The sequence below is a fragment of the Rissa tridactyla genome, chromosome 9, assembly GCF_028500815.1.
Source record: "Rissa tridactyla isolate bRisTri1 chromosome 9, bRisTri1.patW.cur.20221130, whole genome shotgun sequence".
Classification (NCBI taxonomy): domain Eukaryota; kingdom Metazoa; phylum Chordata; class Aves; order Charadriiformes; family Laridae; genus Rissa; species Rissa tridactyla.
The window spans coordinates 33,598,772-33,620,680 of NC_071474.1; the positions used below are offsets into that span (position 1 = coordinate 33,598,772).

A 21,909-nucleotide genomic window follows, 5' to 3' on the forward strand; every position below is an offset into this window, starting at 1 on the left:
TTTATGTGCAAATTATAATCTGACATTTGTTTTCAAGTGTCTATCCTGTATGGGTGTTTTTACACAAAGATGTTTAGGACATGTTCTCATACTAATTTGGGGGTATGAAAGTATGAAAACTGTTGGTACGTGGATGCCATTCATCTCTAAATTTATATCAAAGAATGTTAAATTAGCATTTAGTTAGAAGCTTCTAGTCTTCAGCCACATTTTTAAATTATTTCTGCTGTATTGTTCTCGGTATGGTGGTATTGATGAGTACAGATACCTGAAACAATCTTCCATTGCTTTTCACAAGAGAAAAAAGTTTAGATGAAAGCAACTTTTACTTAATCAGTAGAATATAGGCACCTTTTATAGAATAGTGTCTACTGTTTGCTGGTTTTTTCCCCATTAACATTAGTAAAAAGTCAACAGTCAGCCATGCTAAGAGTGAATGCTTACTACTTTAGAAAGAATATTGGATTATTTTGACTTTTAAAAACAAGCAGAGAAATGTCCATAATGTTTGGCTGCTGACAGGTGAACAAGGATTATTAAAGACCAGGACTATATTTTCATAGAATTTTCATGTGCAGTTATTTAATTTATAATTGTACTTACCATATCTACTTGATTCAAGTCATGTAATTGCATTATACAGATACACCTTTATACACAATTTTTATTTGCATCCAGAAAGAAAATGTCATTAGGGAAAATAATTTCAGATCAGCTACTTTTGCATGTCTTCCTGGCACATAAGTGGCATTTGACTACTGTGGAGAATCTGATAATGAACATAGCAGCATCAAAGTTTGAATTAAAAATGCACCCCCTAGAATGAGTAGCAAGGCTTCAGTGATGGAAACTAAACTGTTGGGGTTCGTCTTGTATGTAATACAGTAAACTTGTATTACATTTCTGTGGAATCTAAAAATTATTTGGTTTCTTACAGGAAAATTTATCACAAACTGAATTTTAACTGTCTTTCACTACTCCTTGATAAATTGGATTTTGTGTTGCATTCAGTGCACTTCGTTTTAGGAGATTTAATGAGGACCTTCACGGTTATGTCAAATTATGAACGAATGGGCTCGTGAAGAAATGCTTAATGGCCAGCTGGTAAATGAAAGCTTCTTAATCTCACAATTTGGTTAAGGAGGAAAAAGATCTTGGATTTGAGCGTAGCATACTAGTACGGTCCTGTTTGGACACCAGAATCGTAAAATCTGCATGAAAGAAGCAGCTTCAGTGATTCAGCTTGTGGCAGCAGTTGCTGCTTATCCATTACTGTTGGCTGTGCCTGCATGTGGTGAACTGCTTTAGGGGCAATTATTGTCACATCTCCCCCCAAGAAGGTAAATTCATAACCTGACTAACAATGACCACTGGACCAAAAAAGTCTGTACAGTTTAAAACAGTAAAGAAAGAGATATTAAAAAATATCCTGAACATCAGATGTGTAGGAACTCTGGAACCTCAGGCACTGGCACATGTTTGTTCCACATGTCTGTCAGATCTGAATGTGGTTTTTATGACATGTCAGCAGGACATGTCATTTAAGTGTTGATTTTTGCGGAATAAACATTTGAAAGTGAACAGGCTTGCCACTTGCTGAAGTATGTTTGAATGACAGCTGTTCTGTTTTCCTAAATTTCAACAAGAAAACTAGCTTGAAGCTTTCAGGACCTAAATCTGTCAGCTTTTTGATACAAAGGAAATTTTGAAGGGCTGGAGAACTGACAGAAGTGGGGGTGGAAGCATAGTCGCAAAACAAAAATTGGAGATAAATACAGATTTACTTTGCACTTTGATTTACATTCTTGCTATATTTTAGAACCCAAAGCAAAATAAGGATACTTAAAGCCACTGCTAGTAAAAAATATTTTTAAAAGTCTGTGGGAGTATGTAGTCTACCTTCCTTGTTACATCCTGTGAAGGTCAGAGTCAACGCAGAACTGAGAATGCACGGCAAAGACAGAAGGGACCAAGCTAGAACCTTTCCTGCGTACTGCGCTTGCTATTGTTTTATTACGCTTATATGGGTGATGGTAGTCCTCACCGTTCTCAAAACTCTCAGTATCGTTATAAATTAATAATGCTTTGGGTATCATATCTTTGTTTCTGCAACTGCTGCTAATGAAGTTCTCTGTGTGCAGATTTTATTTAAATTCTACGTTTCTTTTGATCTTGCTGTTAGTATTTGAAGTTGACTGATATTTATCACTGCGTTCTCACTACCTGCCCTAGTTTCCCTGGTGCATACCCCATGGCCCTCTTGCTTAATGCTGAACTGGCAAAGATGCTGGCAGACGTATCATAGACAAGCTGATGAAGTCAGACTAATGACTTAGGCTGGGTTCTGAACTTCAAGCTTTTGCCATTTTGGTTGAGGTATGTTTTCATTTTGATTTTCTCTGGGAGAGGTTAGGGGCGTTACACCCAACAAAAACTCTTAGTATGGAAGCAGCTACTAAGCTAGCATAGCTAGTCTGGCAAACTTAGCTTAATATGTGGCGGGCATTCAGTGATACATCATGGAGGCCTTGAGCAAGTCAAATGAGTATTTTAATTCATAGTTTTCAGTGTATTTCTCCTACTGTTAGGTTACTTATTTTAAAAGTGGACATATTTTACCGTCAATATCATTTTAAAAGAAATAGTGCTCATTTCAGTATAAATGAAAGGGAAGTGTTACCATAAGACAAATTTGTGATGAGCGTTCTTCTGTTGGTACAGATGGCATCTGTGTATTTTTATCACTATAAATCACTCACAGTTGGAGTCATACTTAGTCCAATATCTTGCCTTATGTTTATTAAAATAATCACAGTTTTAGATACGATATTAATCACTCAGTTCTTTGGAAACATTTGGATTGGTAGATGAAAAAACATATTTATTTTGAGAAAGCAAATGATACAATTATTTTCCACATATTTATAGATGTACAGATAATAAACCATATTGCAAAGCAATGGATTGGTAAGCAGAAATATTGATTTGTACACCTTATTTTTGTCATACAATATATTGGAAGTGTATGACTGATAAATCGGGACTTAAAATAGTACCAGTAAATTTACTGGGGATAGTTACCTACATTTAAATGCAAACTGTATTTTTATATTTTTTCCCAGAACTCACAGTCTGTTAGTAAGATTTCTCAAAAAGTCTTGAATTTTTTTTTTATACTGTGATGACTATAGTTTCATTCCAGATATGAATTGGTAATAGTCCACAACTGTACTAGCTTAGAGGGGAGGACAGAAAGAATTTAAAGACTAGGTTTTCAGCTAGAAGACAGCTATTTGGATCTAATAGATTTGGATCAAACTACCTTTTTATTTCGCTGCTTCTGGGGATTGCTGATGACTTGTTTGGCTGTTAGCATAACCAAAGCAGTTTACAGACTCTCTTGCATTATATAGGCTATTTTATTTTTTTTTATATATATATATATATATATATAAAAAATATATATAGGTTACCTCTGCTCCAGAGATGCCTGTTCTCAGATTAGGAGTACCCTGTCTATTTTTCTAGTGCCTGAGCCAAACCCCACAAGCACAGAATGGGAGGGCAGAGCCGTAAGTGCCTACATGCTGCTACTCTTCACTGTATCTGGTGAGTTTGTCTAACTTGTACTATAATACTTACGTAAAATGAACTATGAATCCCTGCAAATTATGTTGGCAGCGCTCCACCCAGCAATAGAAATGAGCTGTGGGCTGTGCTCCCCTTCCTCTTTGCAAAACGGTAAAGAGGGAGCAGATTCACTCCAATCTTTTCAAACTATGAGTTACAGCCTGAAGGAAAACAGCAAGAGTAATTTCTTCGTTCCTTCAAATGAAAGCCAGTTGCCCCCTGCTTTCCATAGGATGTGCACGGGAAGCGGGCCTGTGTGTATGAAAGATGGGAGGTGATGCCAGCTGGTTATATAACCTATGGGACCTGATGAAGATAGGCGACTTCGTACTCGGTTACTGGTTTGTTCACAATTAATGCAGTTTTCTGTTCTGAACCTCAGCAATTACCCAGTTGAATTTACTTTTAAAGAATGGTATTCAAACTATGAAATATTTAAATTCAACTAAGATGTAGCCAGATAATTTTGCACCGGTGACATTTATTGAAAACTGTAAGAAAATGTATGTTTCTATAGGCAGACACACCCGACCTAACCAGTTTCAAATTTGTACACACTTGCATTAGCAAATTGTAGCTTGCTTTGCTCAACTGAAATATGAGTCATAAAGATATCAAAGAAAATAACATCCAAAATTCCACTTTAAGACTAACACGTAATTATAAAATTGGTTGACTCAAATGAACAGCTGTCTTCATAAGCAGAATTATCTTGAATGACCTTGTGTGTAAATATGCCTTTACACAAAGGGACAACACTTGCTGTCCCTGTTCATGTGAAGCCTCCGAGCGTGTCAGCGGAATTATTCAAAGGGCAGGGTTACAGAGTCAGGATAGCTTTAGCACCGCTGAGCTGCGTGTGTGTAAGAATGTGGGTGGTCAGCTTTTTTGTTTCTTTCTTCCTTCCTGTAGTACATACAACAAGTGTGCTTTACTGTAAATACTCTGGATATACCAGGAGAACACGGCATTTGTATTCATGGTATAAAATGTAATTAGAAAGAGTTCCCCATATTCACTTGATTGGTAAAATTCAGTTGCCTCTGTAATGGAGAAGGGACAAATTTTTCACTTACGTTGTTCTGACGGGAGTAATTCCATTAACTTCAGGGCAGTTACTCAGTATTTACTGCCATCTAACTGAGTTCAGAATGTGCCCCCTCATATTGGAAAACACCCAGAAAACAGTTGTGATAAGATCACGCTGCAGAATATTGTAATGGGCAGAAAGGACTATTTCAGAAAATAATCTGCCTAACAATCTATTTTATAAATACATATTTGCACATACATACATTTATATTTACATATTTATACATCACAGAAAAAAAGGACATCAAAAGTCATCCAATTTAAGCCACTGTGATGAGCTGTGATCAGCTTTGCCTAGAGCATGTTATGTGAGACACGATAGTTCACTATTAGTACTTCCTGAACTGGAATTCTGCACTTTGTCATAAAGTGCAGGCAGTAGGTATAAATGTTTTACCTTGAGTAACCTAAAATTCGTAACAGAACTTGAGAGGAAGAAGGATCATCCCATATACACGCGTTTTCCTGTCATGCTGACTAGCTGGCAGACTCAAATAGTGGGTTTTTTTGGTAGAAATGGCTTATAATACTTTATATATGGAGGTATTATTACTGTTTAGAATAAACCTAGGTGTATTAAATATACAGTATTATCCATGTTCATAAACAGAAATTAATATAATTAAGAGATAATTGGATATATTTATAATTAAGTAACATTCTCTAGTGAAATTACATGCATTACACTTCCTGTATTAGTTCAAATGTCATTAATGTTAAGATGCAAGACAGACATCCTTCAAAAGAACACCCTGCAGTTGTACAAAACTTTAATTTTTAAAGATGAGTTATAAGACGGAGTTATTTTCCTGACTAAAACATCATGTAGCTTTGTGTATTTTAACAACCTGCATAGAATTTGGAAGGAAGAGCTGGAGCTATAAGAGCACAGAATTGAGGTACTACTGTGCAATTCTTTTGGAATTTCTCCGTGGAAGAATAAATTTCAAACACATCTTGTAAAGACCTTATAATTGCAGTTACTTTTTCTGTGCTTTTCTTTACTTTCTCCTTCTTCCACTTCAGCAGTCAGTACAAGACACCAGCTTGAGTTAACTTCTTGTATAATCTTTAATAATGTCATGATGTAATAATTTTATATGTCCCAAAAAACACTATGGGAACTCCATATGAAAATCCTGGATAATTATTTCTTGCACTTGATTGTAAGTGTGTAGCAAGTCTAAATCAATTTATTCATTCACACACATAAAATCATACTGGAGTAACACCTTAGAAATTGCCAGATATGAGAGAGTAGAGGAATGCACTCAGTGAATTGATAAGGCAGATCATGCAATATTTCTACCAAATTTTGTAAGATTGCTATTGCGAGATTTCTGCCATCTGTAACTCTTTTTAGTGAGACCAGCTGTTCTTGTGTTCTTCTGACCACATCCATTTCATAATTGCCAAATACATCTCTTTTTGGCTTGGATTTGATCCAAAATTAATTTTGTAAAGGAAAAATAAAATGACAAACTGCGACACCAGATCCTGCTCTGCTTGTCCCTCTCCACTCTGAATGCAGTGGCTCTTACACTTCGTTTTCTGTTTTGGCTCATCTGTAAATGTGAATGCATATATAGAAATACCATCAGAACCACTTCTTAACTGTGGTTATAAAATAACATATAAAAAAAAGTTCATTAGATATTAGTGAGGCAAGGTTTTATAAATGTCTCAGACGTCATGCAAGAAAGGGATATTTAATATATGGGATAAAAAGTATTCATAAGTATTACAATGATTTTAAAATTCTTCTTGATGACGTGTTGGCTTGTATAAAAGCATAAGGTAAAAAGGATGCATCAACAGAAAATTATTGGCATGTATTTACAATTTTAATAAAAAAAATCATTGTTTAGTTGTTCGATGTCAGAAAAATATAACAATATGGGTATGAAACAGTATTAAAATCTACATGTGAAGTACATCAAATAATTCTTCTAATAATTAAACTTTCATCTACTCCACTATTCTGTTTACCTAGTTACTTCTATAAAGATTTTTCTCCCTACAGGTAATATGTACTAAAGACAGTCCTAACTATTTATCTTGACACAGTACTGAGATTAAAACCTATAATAATCTGTTGTTTGCTAGGATTATAACCAAATTTTACTATTTATATTTGCATACATAGGCTCAACTGCTTGAATAGTGTGACTCACTCCATTGGTAGGTGAGTACTGTCTTTCTTCCTACATCTTGTTTTTGCTTTTTGGCAAGTATTTTCAAATGCAAATGCCTGACATTAACTAAGTAGCCTAATCTTCAGATGTCGTGGCTTGAAATCCATATGCCATTAAGGAGTATTCAGTAGTTTTGAATGTCATATTACTGGCGTGGAATATTATATAGTTACTATCTTTTCTATTGAAGCTCAAAAATGTAACTTGTATTCATTTAATTTCTTTGACATCAGCTAGTGAGGAAAGGGAATATATCAGATTGAATAGTTAATCCAGGGACTGGTTTGTGTTCTTGATAATGCAACTTGTTCTGCAGTGGCTATGGACAGGTTACAGCATGCCTATAATTATATATCATATAAACACATTACAGCAGTAGTTTCTATAGGCACAGTTCCAGGAATAATCTGGGTTTGTTCTAAATAACAAATATAACACCATTGCAAAGTGTGGGAAACGGCGCATAACATCCAGTAGAAACGTTGATGCTGGTAGGGCCGTCATTTGGCCGTTATGCACATAATAATACAAGAAAAAGATTAGCTAATTGGAGATTGTTAGGAAGGGGTTGGAGGTAATTGTTTTGCCAAATTAGTAGTCCTGAAGATAAGACCAAGTTCACTAGAAAATTCCTTACTGTCACTATTTGGCAAGAATATATGAAAGGGAGATTAATCAGCTGTTCTTTAAAATAATTGAAAAAACCCTGGTTTTGAGAAAGCACCTCCTTCCTACCAGTTACTGTTCCTTGCCTAAGCGCCAGCTGCTGGACTAGTTGATGTTTCAAGCATGTCAAATTGCGTGATGGACACATACGTAGAATATGCAGAAGCATTTTTGGTTGGTTACGTGGACCAAGCTGGAAGATACTTACAGCTCTTTGTGACCACGGTCGTTTTTTTTTTGTTCTGAGAGTGAATTTTCACTACAGCAGGGTGGCTCTTGGAATTCAGACATTACCTTACGTTACACCTCTGCATTAAAAAATAAAAAAATACATGATGGTTTCTTCTAATGATTCCTCTCTACGACTCTTTTTATCCTCATGAAATTTGGTTGGAACATAACGGATACCTTTCTTTTCCAAGAACTCTTCGTAATAGTCTAAGAAGGATTTCCTAACCAGTAAGTGGGATATCACAGGTGGTTTTTACACTTGTTGAAAGTGGCTTACTGAAAAACAAACATACAAAACCTCACAACAAAAGAAATAATGCTTCAAATAACTAGCTATTACACATGCCGTAAGGAATTGAAAATGCACAAGGAAAAGAATGTATCATCCTGTCAGCTTCATCCTAATGGGAATAGCACTTGTTGCTTGTGGATGGAGTTTTAGTGTAGCTCTAGTGGCCAGTGCTGACCCTTTTCTATGAGCCACACAGCTCAGGGAGAGCTTGAAAGGTTCCAGCGTGGTGTCAGTGCTTGACTGCCCAGAAAGCCACTTAGAAGCTGAGGTCCATCAACTCATCCTTTCTTTTCCACTCCAAGTATTTCAAAACCTGCAATTTTTTTTACTCTCTGGAGCATGAATTATGGCAAAACTGATCAAATGTATTAATTTATATCCCTGTAATCTTTTTATTGTTTTAGTGTTTTATTCAAAAGGTCTGGGGGATTGAGTTTAAAAAAAAAAACCTATTTATTCAAGGACAGTTTATTTTATAATTACCATACTACAGAAAAAAGGAATGCATATATCTAATCTGATTTCTTATGCAGGAAAGGAAAATGGTGTAAAAGTCAAGATTCTTATTCTGGCTCTGCAGCTACAGTATTATGCTTTGTGATGAATCATTTAACATCCCTTTGCTTAGTCTGCCTCCTGTAATATGGTGCAAAATGACAATTTTTCATGAATGTGTACTGACTAAAAAGAAAAAAATTATTTCTCATCTTTATAAGGATATGTAGATGTGATACAATGGCAGAGCATAGTTGTTGTTTTGTTTAATGAGTAGGAGCTATGGGATTCTTTGCAAAGTTCCTCTTTAAAGAAAGAAATTTATCGGGAGATGTTCCAAGAAAATATTTTGGACAGTACTTACGGTCTAGAACACCTTGTCTGTAGCAACTTTTAGAAACATTGGGCAGGTGATCTTGGCTTGCGCTCATAACAACTTTGGTGATGACACTTATCATTCTTATTACTATTATTATTTTTATATAGCTGATTAAATGTCATAACACTTGGAAATTAATGCACTATTTAATTACAATAGAAGGACAGCTATTAGGTGTAGCGATGACTGTTCTTTATTTCACTGTCTTTGAAGTTTAACTCCACCCTACAAAGCACCTTCTTCCTGATTTATACCCGTAATTCGCTCTGTAAAGTGCTTGCACAAGATCGATGTGCCTTGCCATGCATTCAAACAACACCAAGGTTACAAATCAGAAATGCTTGAATCTGAATCACAGTAAAATTTCCCAGTCACTTATCTTTCCCAGTGCAGTGGGCTAACATAATTCTGAAATACTTACATTTCTGCACTAGTCTACAATGAAAGTTACATAGCATGGTCTGTTCCATTGTTCTAGTATTATCAGGCTATAAACATTTGAATTATGAAACTAAATTACATAGAAGTGTTTTATTTAAATTAGCCAGATGACTTCTGTGCCATATTGTTTTATTTTGAAAATTTTCTGTATTTTCTATATAAATACCTTTAAGGTAATTTCTGTCAGCTCGCTCAGTTTCCCTTTGCGCTGTATTTTGCTCAGTCATTAGCCCAATCAGTAGTGACAAAGCCACTTCAAATTCAAGATTTGTTTTCAAATTTTATTCATATTTTAAGAATCCCAGCACTAGGTAACTTGCGTAAATTATAATATAAAATTGATCTGGAGAAGTAAGGTGCAGGACATAAAACATAATCCATAATTTGTAAAGTTTAGGAAAAAAGTTGAAGAATCTCAACATTGTATTTTGTTTGTCTTCAAATATTACAGAGAGTTAAAACTAACATAATTACATGATGATGTAAGTTTGAGTTGCTGTGTAAGACTCTATTAGCACACACACAAGTTTTGGAGGTAATGACTTCAGCGTTCCGCAACAAATTCTAAATTCTTATGAAAGAATTTATAAAAGTAATTATGGCACCATGCTGACCTTTACTTTGTAGATAAAGGTTTTGAGTCTTAAATCTGAAATGAAATGTCATCCTTTTTCCCATTTTGAAGACAGCAAGTTGGAATAAAGCACTCTGCTTTAATACTGTGATAGGGCTCTTGCTGTTAGTTTATAACAAAAGATTGTAGTTCCTGGTGTAACAGTCCCTTGTAGGTCACTCCTGGAGAAGGGAAGGGTCACTCCCAGCACATCCCATGTAAGCAGATAACCCTTCCCTGTGCAGTCAGCTCTCAAACATCCTGCCAGGCCTAAGGGCGGTTCGTAATTTCTTGAGCAAACCCAAACAGCTTCCAGGCTAAGTATAGAGATTTCGGGAGCTTTGGAGTAGTTTTGCAACCCCTGCCTAATTCTAAATGAGCGTGTTTGGTTTGCCCAAAGAGCCATAGCCTACCAACATAGTTGATTTCTTCTTTCGGTACTCTTTCAGGTATTTCTAGAGAGAGTCTCTGGTTTGTTTTGGTTTGTGTTTTTTTTAAAGTGGATATTTCTTTGAGATTATTTGTTGTCTTGCATTCTTTAACCTGTGAAAGGGGAAGAAAATAGTATTTTTCTCTCTGTTCACCACAAATAGTTCTAGAAATAATGGTCTTAAGTGGTAGCTAGGGAAATTTAAGCTAAACGTGAGGAAAATACTCTGATGACACCAAGCACTGGAATAGATTGTCTACAGAGGTTATGCTGTTGCTAGAAAGGGACCGACAGTCTTTAAGAAGCATTTCAGTGTAGCTGGCCCTGCCTTGCCACAAGCAAATGTATGAAATGACCTGTCAAGGTCCTTTCCACCTTCCAGTGTAGATGAATCAAGAAAAGAAATAAAGTGTACCTCATTCCTGTTTAGCTTCAGCAGAGGCTGAGTTAGATTTCTGTCCTTTCCCTGTCAAGGCAGAAGTTATGACCCTGATATGCTTTTATTCTGTTGGTTTATTGGTTTGTTACCTATGCAGTTTGTGTGGCTTGGAGAAGCAGGTTTTGCAATTGTATGCAACAAAGATAATTAAGGTGCTTTGTAGTTCTCTCACTTTTCTTCTAAGACTGACAAAGGACCTCTAAAATATGAATGAAATTATAACGGTCATTCTTACATGCTTGAACTATCACATCCATAAAAAATATACTGACATACCTAAGTCCACACAGAAATGTAACAGGAACAGAGACCAATTTTGTGTTCTCAATATCTTGTCCCTCAAAACTCTAGTTGGGAAAAAAACCCCAAGCTCTTGACTCTAAGAAGCTATACTGCATTTTCCCTTAAAGTACATGCCATAGGCAAATTCAGAGTTTGTCATTTAGAACTCTGAAATTCTAATCTGGGAAGCCAGGACAGTTTTTCCAGGTGGAAAGATGTTTAATTCACTGGGATGGGGGAATGGCAGTTAAGCTCATTTGACAGAGAGAGCTCTCTTATGTCTGAAATCCTAAAGTGAAATTCTTTGCACGTGTATATGCATTTGGTGAAATCAGAGGTCTTTGTACTGTGTTTACTGAACAGCTTTTGTGAGATATAAATACCAGCACATTCTGGTAAGTTTCTAACAAACAGAATGGTCTGCTCAATCCCAATATGGTCCTGTGTTAGAGCAGATTGGATAGTGCACTTCAATGATGGGAAATGCATTTAAATTTTATCCAATGGCGTGTACGGTTTATAAATTTAGACACATTGTGGGTGTATAGAAGCCGATTGTATAGCATTATTCATTACGTGCCTTATATCAAGTTTTGGCTCCTATTCTGTTCAATGATTGCACATTAGCATTCTTCTTGATCTTTGGTGCGTGAAGCTTCCTGAAGAACTGGTTTGAACTAGTCACTCCTGCTTAAAGAATATTCTTTCTTCTGTTCCTGTCATTAGAAAAACATATTGTTGATAGTTGATGATTTTCCAGTACTCTTCCCAGTTCATAAAACTGCAGACTGGATGCTCATGGACCAGCCATATCTCTGAAACAGCGTGATAGGTGGGATAGACAGGGGACTGATGGATCATTTATGAAAGGCTCATGATGATTAACTTCTACTTTGGCCACAGGCAGAAGGTTCTCCTATGTCTGTCTGACTAATCAGTTGGGTTATCAGCTGACTTGCAATTAAAATAATAAGGCAATTATTAAGTCAAGACTTCTGGAAGTGATAGTCTAAATTGTACTGACCACAGAATCATTAGTTTGTGAATTAGCAGCTTGTGGGGGAGAACACAGTTATTCTCTCTCTTCACTCTCACTGTCTGCAAAGCAAATCCCTCTTTCTGCTATGCTGAGTTTATTTTAGCCGTGCGCTCTTTGCTGTGAAATGCTTTCATTCCACTTTGTGGGATAGTCTTCTTTAGAGACAAAGAAGTTGGGCTGCTAGGAATGGGAGAACATCTTTTCTGATACAGTTAAGATGGTCGTGGTGGTTGTTGTTGTTGTTATTATTATTATTGTACAATAATTTTACCAGTAGCTTTAATGGCTGATAAGAATAGCTGATAGATGAATGAAGCCAGGCATAGCATAGCCCATGCACACAGACAAAGACCTAGTGTCTGAAACTTGCTACCTCTTATTCATCCTTCTGGTTTTACTTTAGAAAAAAAAATAAATTCCAGTATTATTCTCTTAAAGTAATAAATTTTGTTTTTCAGATGGTACAAATGAGCATGGAAGACCAGTATCTCCCTTGGAAAGGACGTAAAAATGATCTCAAGTTGATTATCTTCAATACCCTCTCAAGTAAAGACCGCTCTCATTACAGGTATTACAAAATATCTCATGTTGCCTTTAAGATTTTATGAAAACAGGGTAGTCTTAAAACAGTCTCTTTTAATTTTAAGGTTTTAAGCCTTTTTAATTTGGCTTAAGGCCTGAACCTGTTTATGACTGAAGATTCTAGCTTGTTCACTGCTCTAACAGCAATAGAAAGTAGGGAAATTACCATGTTGGAAAATATTCCAAGATACTTGTATCAATTCATGTAGGTCACTGACTAAAGTGACTAAATAGAAGTGAAAGTGTTGTTGCCAACATCAGCTGCCTTAAGGTTAGGGCCATGCACACATATCTTTGGCTACCTAGTCACTTCTTTAGCACTGTTAGCATCCCAGTATTGAAAGAACAAGGGTCTGGCACCCCAATTCTTCATGCAACAGAAGTAGCAAATTCCCTGTGTAACAGATAAGTTGAAATAGGAAAGTTTTGTCTTTCTGAATACTGGAAAATGCACTTCAGGCAGAATGGAAGTAGCGTTTTCGCAAAATACACTCTTCTAATAAGTTTGTATGAAGGGTTTACATCATGCCATTGTTACAGGACAAAAGAAAACGAGCGTTAAAGCAGATTCTTTAGAACTTAACTAATGCAGCAATATTACATATCATGCATAGGCTTGCTTTAATGTGTGTATGTAGGTATGCTTGCTTTTTAGTCCATGTATTCCTGACAAGCTGTGCAAGTAAATTCTTTTCTTGACAAATATAGTAATGCGCAAATAAAAATAGTTGTAAAAGAACAATTATGTGTGAACCAGAAAGCAGAGCAGGAAAGCTGAAGTATTAACTATGTGTGACTAAGTTAATGTAGAAAACAGAATCTGGTAATATTTAAATGTATGCCTGCACTGTAGAAAAATGTTTATAGAAAAAAAGTAAATAATTTGATGTAAACATAAGAGCATCAGATACTGTAGGTTTAAAGAACAGCATGATTTTTTGCTATTGTGCACATGTAAACTCATATACCTATGTAGATCTTCAGTATTCCCACAACAGGGAACCTCTTTAGAGTGCTACTTGCAAGAGTACTACTTGCTTAGATTAACCAATATCTAGAGATGATAGGAAACTACTAATGCTTTAAACATCATTTACAACCCAACTGAATGTGGTTGTCAAGCAGAAAGTATATGGGGCAGGTTGCATTTACGGAATTAAAATGTTCATTTTTTTTTTTTATGACTTCTTTGAATCTCTAATCCAGAAGAAAATTTATACAAATTGAGAAAAGAGTAATTACATTGAGAAATTAATACTAGAAAATGCTTTCTGGGACAAAGTTACCATACTTACCAAAAATGGTGAGTTGTATGTTACCCTGCTGTGTACCTACACAACTCCTGAAATGTTGTTAAAGCCAAAGAAGTTTGACAGTCCAGTGTGATGTTGCACATTCTGAAGCTAGTGCTCCTCTCCGAGAATTAGAAATAAAAACAAGTCTGCCAGAGATAGCACAGGATGACAGAGCCCCGGCTTGTTCTGTCAGGAATGCTCTGTTCGCTTGTCTGATGCACCGGTCATTAATCATTCCTCTTTCAACTTTCATTTTCACAGACTCATAGCGTACATAAATAAGGGTGAGATACTGAAGTAAGAAAGAGTTACAGGATTAATGTTTGTGCTTCCTAAAGCCCATTTCTAGCAGCAGGTACATTTCACTGGCTCGGGGCAGTGAGTGGTTTTACTAGCAGCATGGCATAGGGTTAGTTCTACCTTGGCACAATTCGTTCTTGTATTCTAGTTTGGGTACAGAGGCAAACCAGATTGGCCAGCAGCTTCCAGTTGGCATGAGAAAAGCAAGTCTGAGAACAGACAGTTAGTGGGTCAAACTAAAAACCCCATCCTCAAGAAAGCCCAGCAGTTGTGGTTTTGAAATGCAATCATTCTACTTGTGAAATTAAAATTAAGATATACATTTGACTGAAACATTTTGACTTCGACTTTTTTCCAACTTTAAATGTAAATAAAAAGTAGTTATAAAACTAAGCATAATAGCACGCTTAGTCCCTATCAGCAAAAGAATCTCGCTTTTTAAAGAATAAGTTAAAACTTGTCAGGTATCTTGTGGGCTTTAAAAAAAGAAAGAAAGAAACGTTGCCCTTCAGTGTATTCCAATAAACACCACAAATCATACAACACAATCAGAAAACCAAATATTCATCGCTTTACATAAGACTCCTATCTGAATTCTTTCTTGTGCTAGATAAACAGTCTTACTGCAAAAAGGCTTTAAAAGATAACAAAAACTTTTATGTTTAAATGGCTTGTAAAAGCCATAAAGCTTTCCAGTAAATGCAAGCTCTCATAAACAAAATACCAAGTCCTATTTAAAAGAACTGTTTCATGTTGTTTACGCTGCCAAGTTGCTGATCATGCATAAAATTGTTCTCTTAATAATTAGTTGGTTAGAGTAACACCCATCATCCAAAAATGTGTTACCTTGCAGGAGATCTACATTTTAATCAGCTGATGAAACAGATGTGGGAGGATTGTCATGAGCTCTGTTTCTGAAATCAGAGAGAAGCAACTATGGATCTATGGAGAAAGCAAGCTATCAAGTTGGTTTCTTGCTTTCTACCTGACCAGTAAGAGCCAAATTAGAAATGCAAGCTTTCTCAAAAGAGAAAGTCCTAACTTTAAATGAAATTCTGCACAATGTCTGTCTTAAGCAAAACCAAAGCTTGCTAGATGCATCCATGACCTGGAAACTTTTCCATGTTACATAAAGACAAAACAGCATAAACTCTGTGCTCACAGAAATAGTTGAAATTTCAGGTATAAAATATAGGAATATAGTAGAATTTATAACTGTTAACTTCTAACTGTTTAAATATATTTAGCGAAATAACATGGTATAAATAAGAGGATATATAGGTCACAACGTGGAGACAAGGTATTTCCCTTAGCTGTTTGGACACTGGAACAGTGTGGCTACAGTAGCGTGAAGCAGGATAACTTGTCCCTATTCAAGTTTCTGTCACCAGGTAGCCCGAGCTACTTAGATATTTTGTTCTAATCTATGTATAGGTATGACATACATTGACCGAAGAACTGACTGTTAATTACACTTGTTTTAAATTTCTATCATCCTTCATACTTGGCCATAGAAATTTTGTAGCAATTTAGTAATGTGGAGATGATAATGCATCTGATCCTCTTGACAGGTTACTGGCTGGAAAAATAGTTTATAAAATCCATAATAGATTTTATTTACAGATGTTAAGAACTTATTCCATTGCTTTTAGTGGTTTTATACAGTTTTAATTTTTTTTAGACAAATTCTAAACACTTCTCTGTGTTCTGTGCTTAATGATTTCAGGTTTTCTTTAAAGGCAGACCAGCTGTTTCTCTGACACGTTTTTAGTATGTTGAGGTAAAAGCAAAGATAAATAAACACCCAAATCCCTGTCTTGTTCTCCATAAAATCCAAGGTAGCAACACTTATTTTAAAGTATGTCACAATCCCAACTCCTTTATCTCCTTTAATAAAGAGGATTGTTCCTTAGGCAGTCTGTCCAGGAGAGGGAAATGCAAATTGTTGCTTTGGAATTGAACTCGTTTCCTGCTCTTTGGTCATAATGAATGTAATATCTTTCCCTGGCGTGAAACTCAAAAGTATCTAGCTCCACAGATCAGCTGTTCCTCGTGACTGCAGGCCTTTTTCCTTTATCAGTTTTCTTAGAGCATCACTGAGCTATAAATTAGAACTGGCAGCATAATACAGATATCACTGATAGGTGCTCAGAGGACTTTTTGCAGTATCATGAAGAGAGGAAAGTTCAGCATCATGTCTTGCTATTTATTTTCTACTCAGGCTTATTGTTGGATAAAATTATGTATTTTGCATACAATGTTATATTCTTAAGTTGCTTTTTGCAGTCGTGTTTGGTAAATGATGACTGGTAGTATTTCATTAAAATGAGGCATGCTGAATAAGGGCTTTAATGGGTAGGAGAAAAGTTGCTCAACGTGTTTTTTTTTGTTTGATCACCAATCTCATGCATAGTATTAATTATCTGAAACAAAGTAAATTGACTGTTAAATAACCTCAACAATTCAAACAGGAAAATGGTTAGAACAAAAGAGTGACTTCTGCTTAAGGGTAAGTACAGTATTGCATTATTTCACTTCATAGAATGAAATGCAATCTTTTGAGCTGTTGGAGATACTGACAGCCATCACAAAACCAGTGTCCTTATAAAACAAAGTGATTTTATTCGGTTTTGTCACTCCGTGTGCTGTTGTTACACTATAATACAAAGATTATTCCTCCCCTTTGCTACTATAGCAGAAGTAGGGAGTGTATTTGCATGTTCATTGACAATTTTAGATTATAAATTATCAAAGCTATTAGTTGTTAGATGCAATTTTTAAGTCTAGATTTTTTGGTATATTCCAAAGATTTCAATTTCTTTTTGAAATGTATAAACTTCAAACTACAACTGTTATCACAAGGAACATATTGATGGGATAAGAGTTTTCCTTCAAACTTGCAACAGTCACTTCATGGTCTGATGATTAGTTAATGCCAGCACAGTAAATGGTAGTCTTTAAAACATACCTAAACTCTGTTTAACCTTTTCTGCTTGCTGAATTTTCTTACCACAGAAACACTGTAATGTGTAAAGAGAATTAAAATTCTGAAATCACATAAGAAGCATTTGAGATCCAATCTTGCTAGCTATGCATTGCAAGATACCTTGTTAAAATACATTTCTAAATAAAATAATAAAGCAGATAAAAATTATTGTGGATGAGTATACAGTAATGCTTATATGAAACATATGAAATGATGGACTCTGAGCAGCCTATTAGTGCTCTAGTGCAAAACTCTGTGGTCATGACGGATAACCCCAAGAAAACATCAGCTTAGTGGCAGTCAAAAAGAGCAAATCAAACATTAGAAGATACTAGGAAAGAAAATAATAGAGAACAAAAAAGTAATCATTGCACCATTGCATAAATCCATGATTTTTCCACATCTGGAATACTGTGCAATGATCTATTAGAACTGGAAAAGGGTCATGAAAAGGGCATTAATCACCCACGATGTGGAATAACATCTCAACGAAGAAGATTGAATAGGGCTGTTTTTTCCTAGCCTGGAAGAGAGAGGACTTAATGGAGAAATTATAAAGTTGTACAGAAGGACGAGGGGCTGTTGAACTAGGAGTCAGAATCAAAAGGAGGATCTTCATGCAGCAGTAGCAGATCTGCTGAAGTTACAGAGGACTTTCTGAGTGCAAAAAGAATTTTACATGAATTCAGGGGACGTGTTGAGCAAGTCCATATATGTGAGATTAAGGTTACTGGTGAGAAAAGAATATACGGTCCTTATGAAATACCCAGAGTTGAAAATAGCTGGCAGGTGGGAAAGTGTTGAGAAGTGTTACACTGGCTTGTCCTCTTCAGACCCTTTTAGGAATACACAGATTGTTCTTTAGCATCTGCTACTGCTTGAGATCTAGATGGCATCTTTATCTGAACTGGTGTAATTGTTCCTATGTTTTAATTAAAATATAAACAGACAAATAGTGCTGTCCTAAAACAATCTCAAGGTATTTCTTAAGAGGTGCTTTTTTTTTTTTTTTTCCTCATGGGAAATAGAGTATGTTGTGATTGCAGAGGCACGAACCAGAAGGGCAAAGGGTCCAGCAGTACAAAGAACAACCTGTCATCCGTTCAGTACTCTGTGTCTTGAAATTGCTGTGGAAATGTGGCAGATGGGGCTCCAGGTGCCAGAGCCAACACTCTCTCTACATTAGGTAGGTTCTCCCCAGTCAGACCTTTGCTCAATACTCATCTGTTGTTTCCCCTTCCCTGCTCATCTCCTAGTGGCTCCTCTGTAATCCCCTCTACCCCACTGTGTGTTTGCACGATCCGTACACATAAATGCACCTATGTAGCAGGAGATCCGAGTCCCTGATGTTCCAGAGGTTTCTGTATGCAGAGCATCTGTAGTTGTTTAATGAAAGAAAGAGGAATTAGAGGACAAAAGATACGCTAAAACCAGGTAAACGTTGTTTTATTACACAGTGTACCAGCTTTGCAGTCACAGGTCAGATTTTCTGTTTTCCCAGGCGTCAGGCTGCCACCTGTGTTTGCAAAAGAGCAGATTTAACTTCACTGCTTAAAAGCATTTACGTTCTTCCTCCTCCCCCCACCCAGTCACTTCTCCATCCTTATATATTCATATTATAAGCAAAGTCTGATTGATTTATTCTGTCCAATTCATTCTGCCTCTGTACTTTCAGTAAAGTATTCCTCTGTATTCTTCCTGATGACAAATATTACATACATATCCATAGAGAATTGAGGGCAAAAAGGCAGTTGAGAAGCAAAAGCTTTGGAAAAAAATTAAAAAGACATTTGAATCGGAAAATGCAATTTACTCATACAAGCAGTTTCATAAAAGGCAATATCATGAAGCCTGACCTGCATAAAATAGACTATGACCCACCACCAAGTAATTTTTGCTATAAACACAAAAATTCTGATTTAACAGAGCTGGTCTTTTAAAACTACAGTGATCTACTTGTGACTTAAACAGTGAGTTCTAGACACTTGCTGTCTCATCTGAAAATACCTTGCTTCATCTTTATAGGCAATTAATGGTGTTAAGCTTTTGTTGGTTGAACACGAGCAGAGCTCTGTAGCCAGATTATCCCAGCCATTTGGAATAAGGAGAGAGGCATCTTCTTCCTGAGATTCCATTCTCTGCCAGGTGTGTCCCACTATCAGGGCAGCCTGATCCAGGTGGTGCAGGGTTAAGAGGTTAATAGGAACAAAGTGGCTGCACTGGGCTATCTGGATCAGTGGCAGCAGACCGGCACCTTCCACCAAACCTCAAGTGCATTATGGCTCTCCCTTCAAAGGCAGGATCAGAAAACCGAAGCCTCTACTTACCAGGTGGTTCTAACCTCCCCTTCAATCTCTAAAGCCTTCCTTTCAGCTGAAAGCAGATTTTTATCTCAGCCTCATCAAGCTGCTTATGGGGTGCAGCTGCCTGCCAATTGGCCACCTTCTTAACCCTCTCTTCCTCAACCCCTTCAGACAGTTTCCCATATGACACATAATTTAAATAAGTTAAACGTAGACATCATAATACAACATTTCATGCAGTGGTCTTCAAGTGAGTATTTTTCTCTCCTATTTTATATCAAAATACTTTTTTATTCCTCCTAGCCACAGTTGTCACAGCAAATAATCATACCGAACAGGTAACACTGTGTAAGATACAAAATGCAGTATCATTCTTGGTTTTAGATGTATATAAAACTTTTGGTCACATTAAAATTCAAGTGCTTTGTTTGAGGCTCTTTTCATTACCTGGTACAGATCACAATGCATATATTACTTACTGTTATTGTTTATGACTCCAATAATCCTCGCCACATCTACAAAGTTTTCCGGAAGTTATTTTGTATTTCCATTACAATAGAATGACTTAGGGCTTGCTTTCTGCTGACCCTCGTAAGAAATTTCCAAGACACTCTTTATTAAATAGGGCAGTATATTGCACTCTGGTAAGATTCTTGAGCTGGCTACCCAACAGTGTTTTCCACATTTTCAATTACAGCACTTTTTTTACCCTCGGGAGTATTACTGTAGTTCCTGTAGTTTCCTACTGAAGCATAAAACAATTCCTTATGGTTTGTGTAAAATAGAGACTAGGTTGTCGTAACCGTGGCTTTCCAAGAGATGGTCTTTTTAAAATGGTTTTGTGAGAAGCCATCAATAGGTTTTCCAAGCTGTGTGAACCAAGAATGAAGTTTTAAAAGCATGTAGGGTTTTTTGGCATATAGTTCCTTGGAAATCAGTGGTTCAAATGTGTTTTATATACACTCATATGTAAACTAGAGGTCTGTTTGGGTAAACTAGAGGTCTGTTTGGGTTTAATACCTGAAGGAAAAGTGAAACTTTTTATATTTGATGATATGTCTCCAGATGTCACAGTACCTGAAAATACTGAATCGTTGTAGGATCTCATCCTAAAATTCTTAACTTCCCAACTGTCTGTTGAGCAGATGTTGTGAGCACTTTTTACTATCTGAGACAGAGCTTTCAGTGAATGGCCAGTGTAATGCCATGTAGAATAACACAGCTGGTATTGCTCCATTACATCAAAGGTGTTTTCCCACAACACGGTACTACAGAAACTGGTTTTTGTTCTGTGTGACTGTACTGTGTTACCTGAAAGCATAGTAAATGTGTAGGGGAAGCAAATTGAGAAAATTAAGAATCTAAGGTTTATTATTAAGGATAATATTTATTACACAAGAGTCTACAATTATGTTATTGCTACATTACCTTGCAGAACAAAATGAAGTTCTGAGTTAGGGCTTGCCTTATGTAGGCAAAGGAACTCAAACCAAAATACGCTGGATTGAGAAACTAACTGGAGTTTACATTCTTTTCTACAGAATGAGATTTTGGAGAAGTAAGTAATGCAATACTTTCTAGATAAGCTCCATGTTGTAGTTCATCTGTAATGATCAACCCGGTTACCTAAGTAAGGCTGCCAGTCCCCTGTGATGCAGATGCAGGAATGCATGCATTCAGAAAACATATTCATTTTCCAGACAGCTGCTGCCAAAGGCAGAGTTTGCTGGATGGGGGAGAAGGCGATGGCTCCTGCAGATGCAAAGCGCTCCGCGGGAAAGTTCATAACCTCCTGCGAAAAGTATTTGAGTCATTTAATTGAGTAGCAAGTAATGATGTGTGTACACTCCCCCTACACAGGCTGTAAATAGATTAATAACAAAGGGCTTTATTAAACAGCATTATGCTTTACTTTTCTCTGCTTTTTCCATTAGCAAGGTTTCGTTACGGCGCTGTATTAGAACTGTGTCTGCTACAACGATCGGTCCTTTGCCGCGGCCGGACCCGGCGGCGAGAGAAGGCAGGTGAACGGGCTGCAAAGCAGCACCGGGAGCTCCGCCACCCCCCGGCCCACTCCGCCACCCCCGGGCCCTGCCTGCGCCCTCCCGCCGACGGTCCCGCTCCCGGCTGGCGGCCTGCCCGGAGAGAGGGAGGCGGCCGCGGGGCTCTGCCAGCCGGGTGTGCCCTGCCCAAGGCGCGGCTCCCTCGCAGGTACTAAT

The 21,909-nt window shown here is 36.8% G+C and overlaps 1 long non-coding RNA gene across 1 annotated transcript; it reads left to right on the top strand.

The window, feature by feature from the left end:
- Positions 1–1,585: 1,585 nt before the first annotated feature.
- LOC128914556 (uncharacterized) lies at positions 1,586–21,771 on the top strand. The gene is made up of 7 exons (XR_008468341.1): positions 1,586–2,376; positions 3,529–3,609; positions 6,869–6,907; positions 12,683–12,792; positions 15,255–15,393; positions 18,416–18,573; positions 21,625–21,771. It is a non-coding gene; the product is annotated as an uncharacterized LOC128914556 (long non-coding RNA).
- Positions 21,772–21,909: the final 138 nt, after the last annotated feature.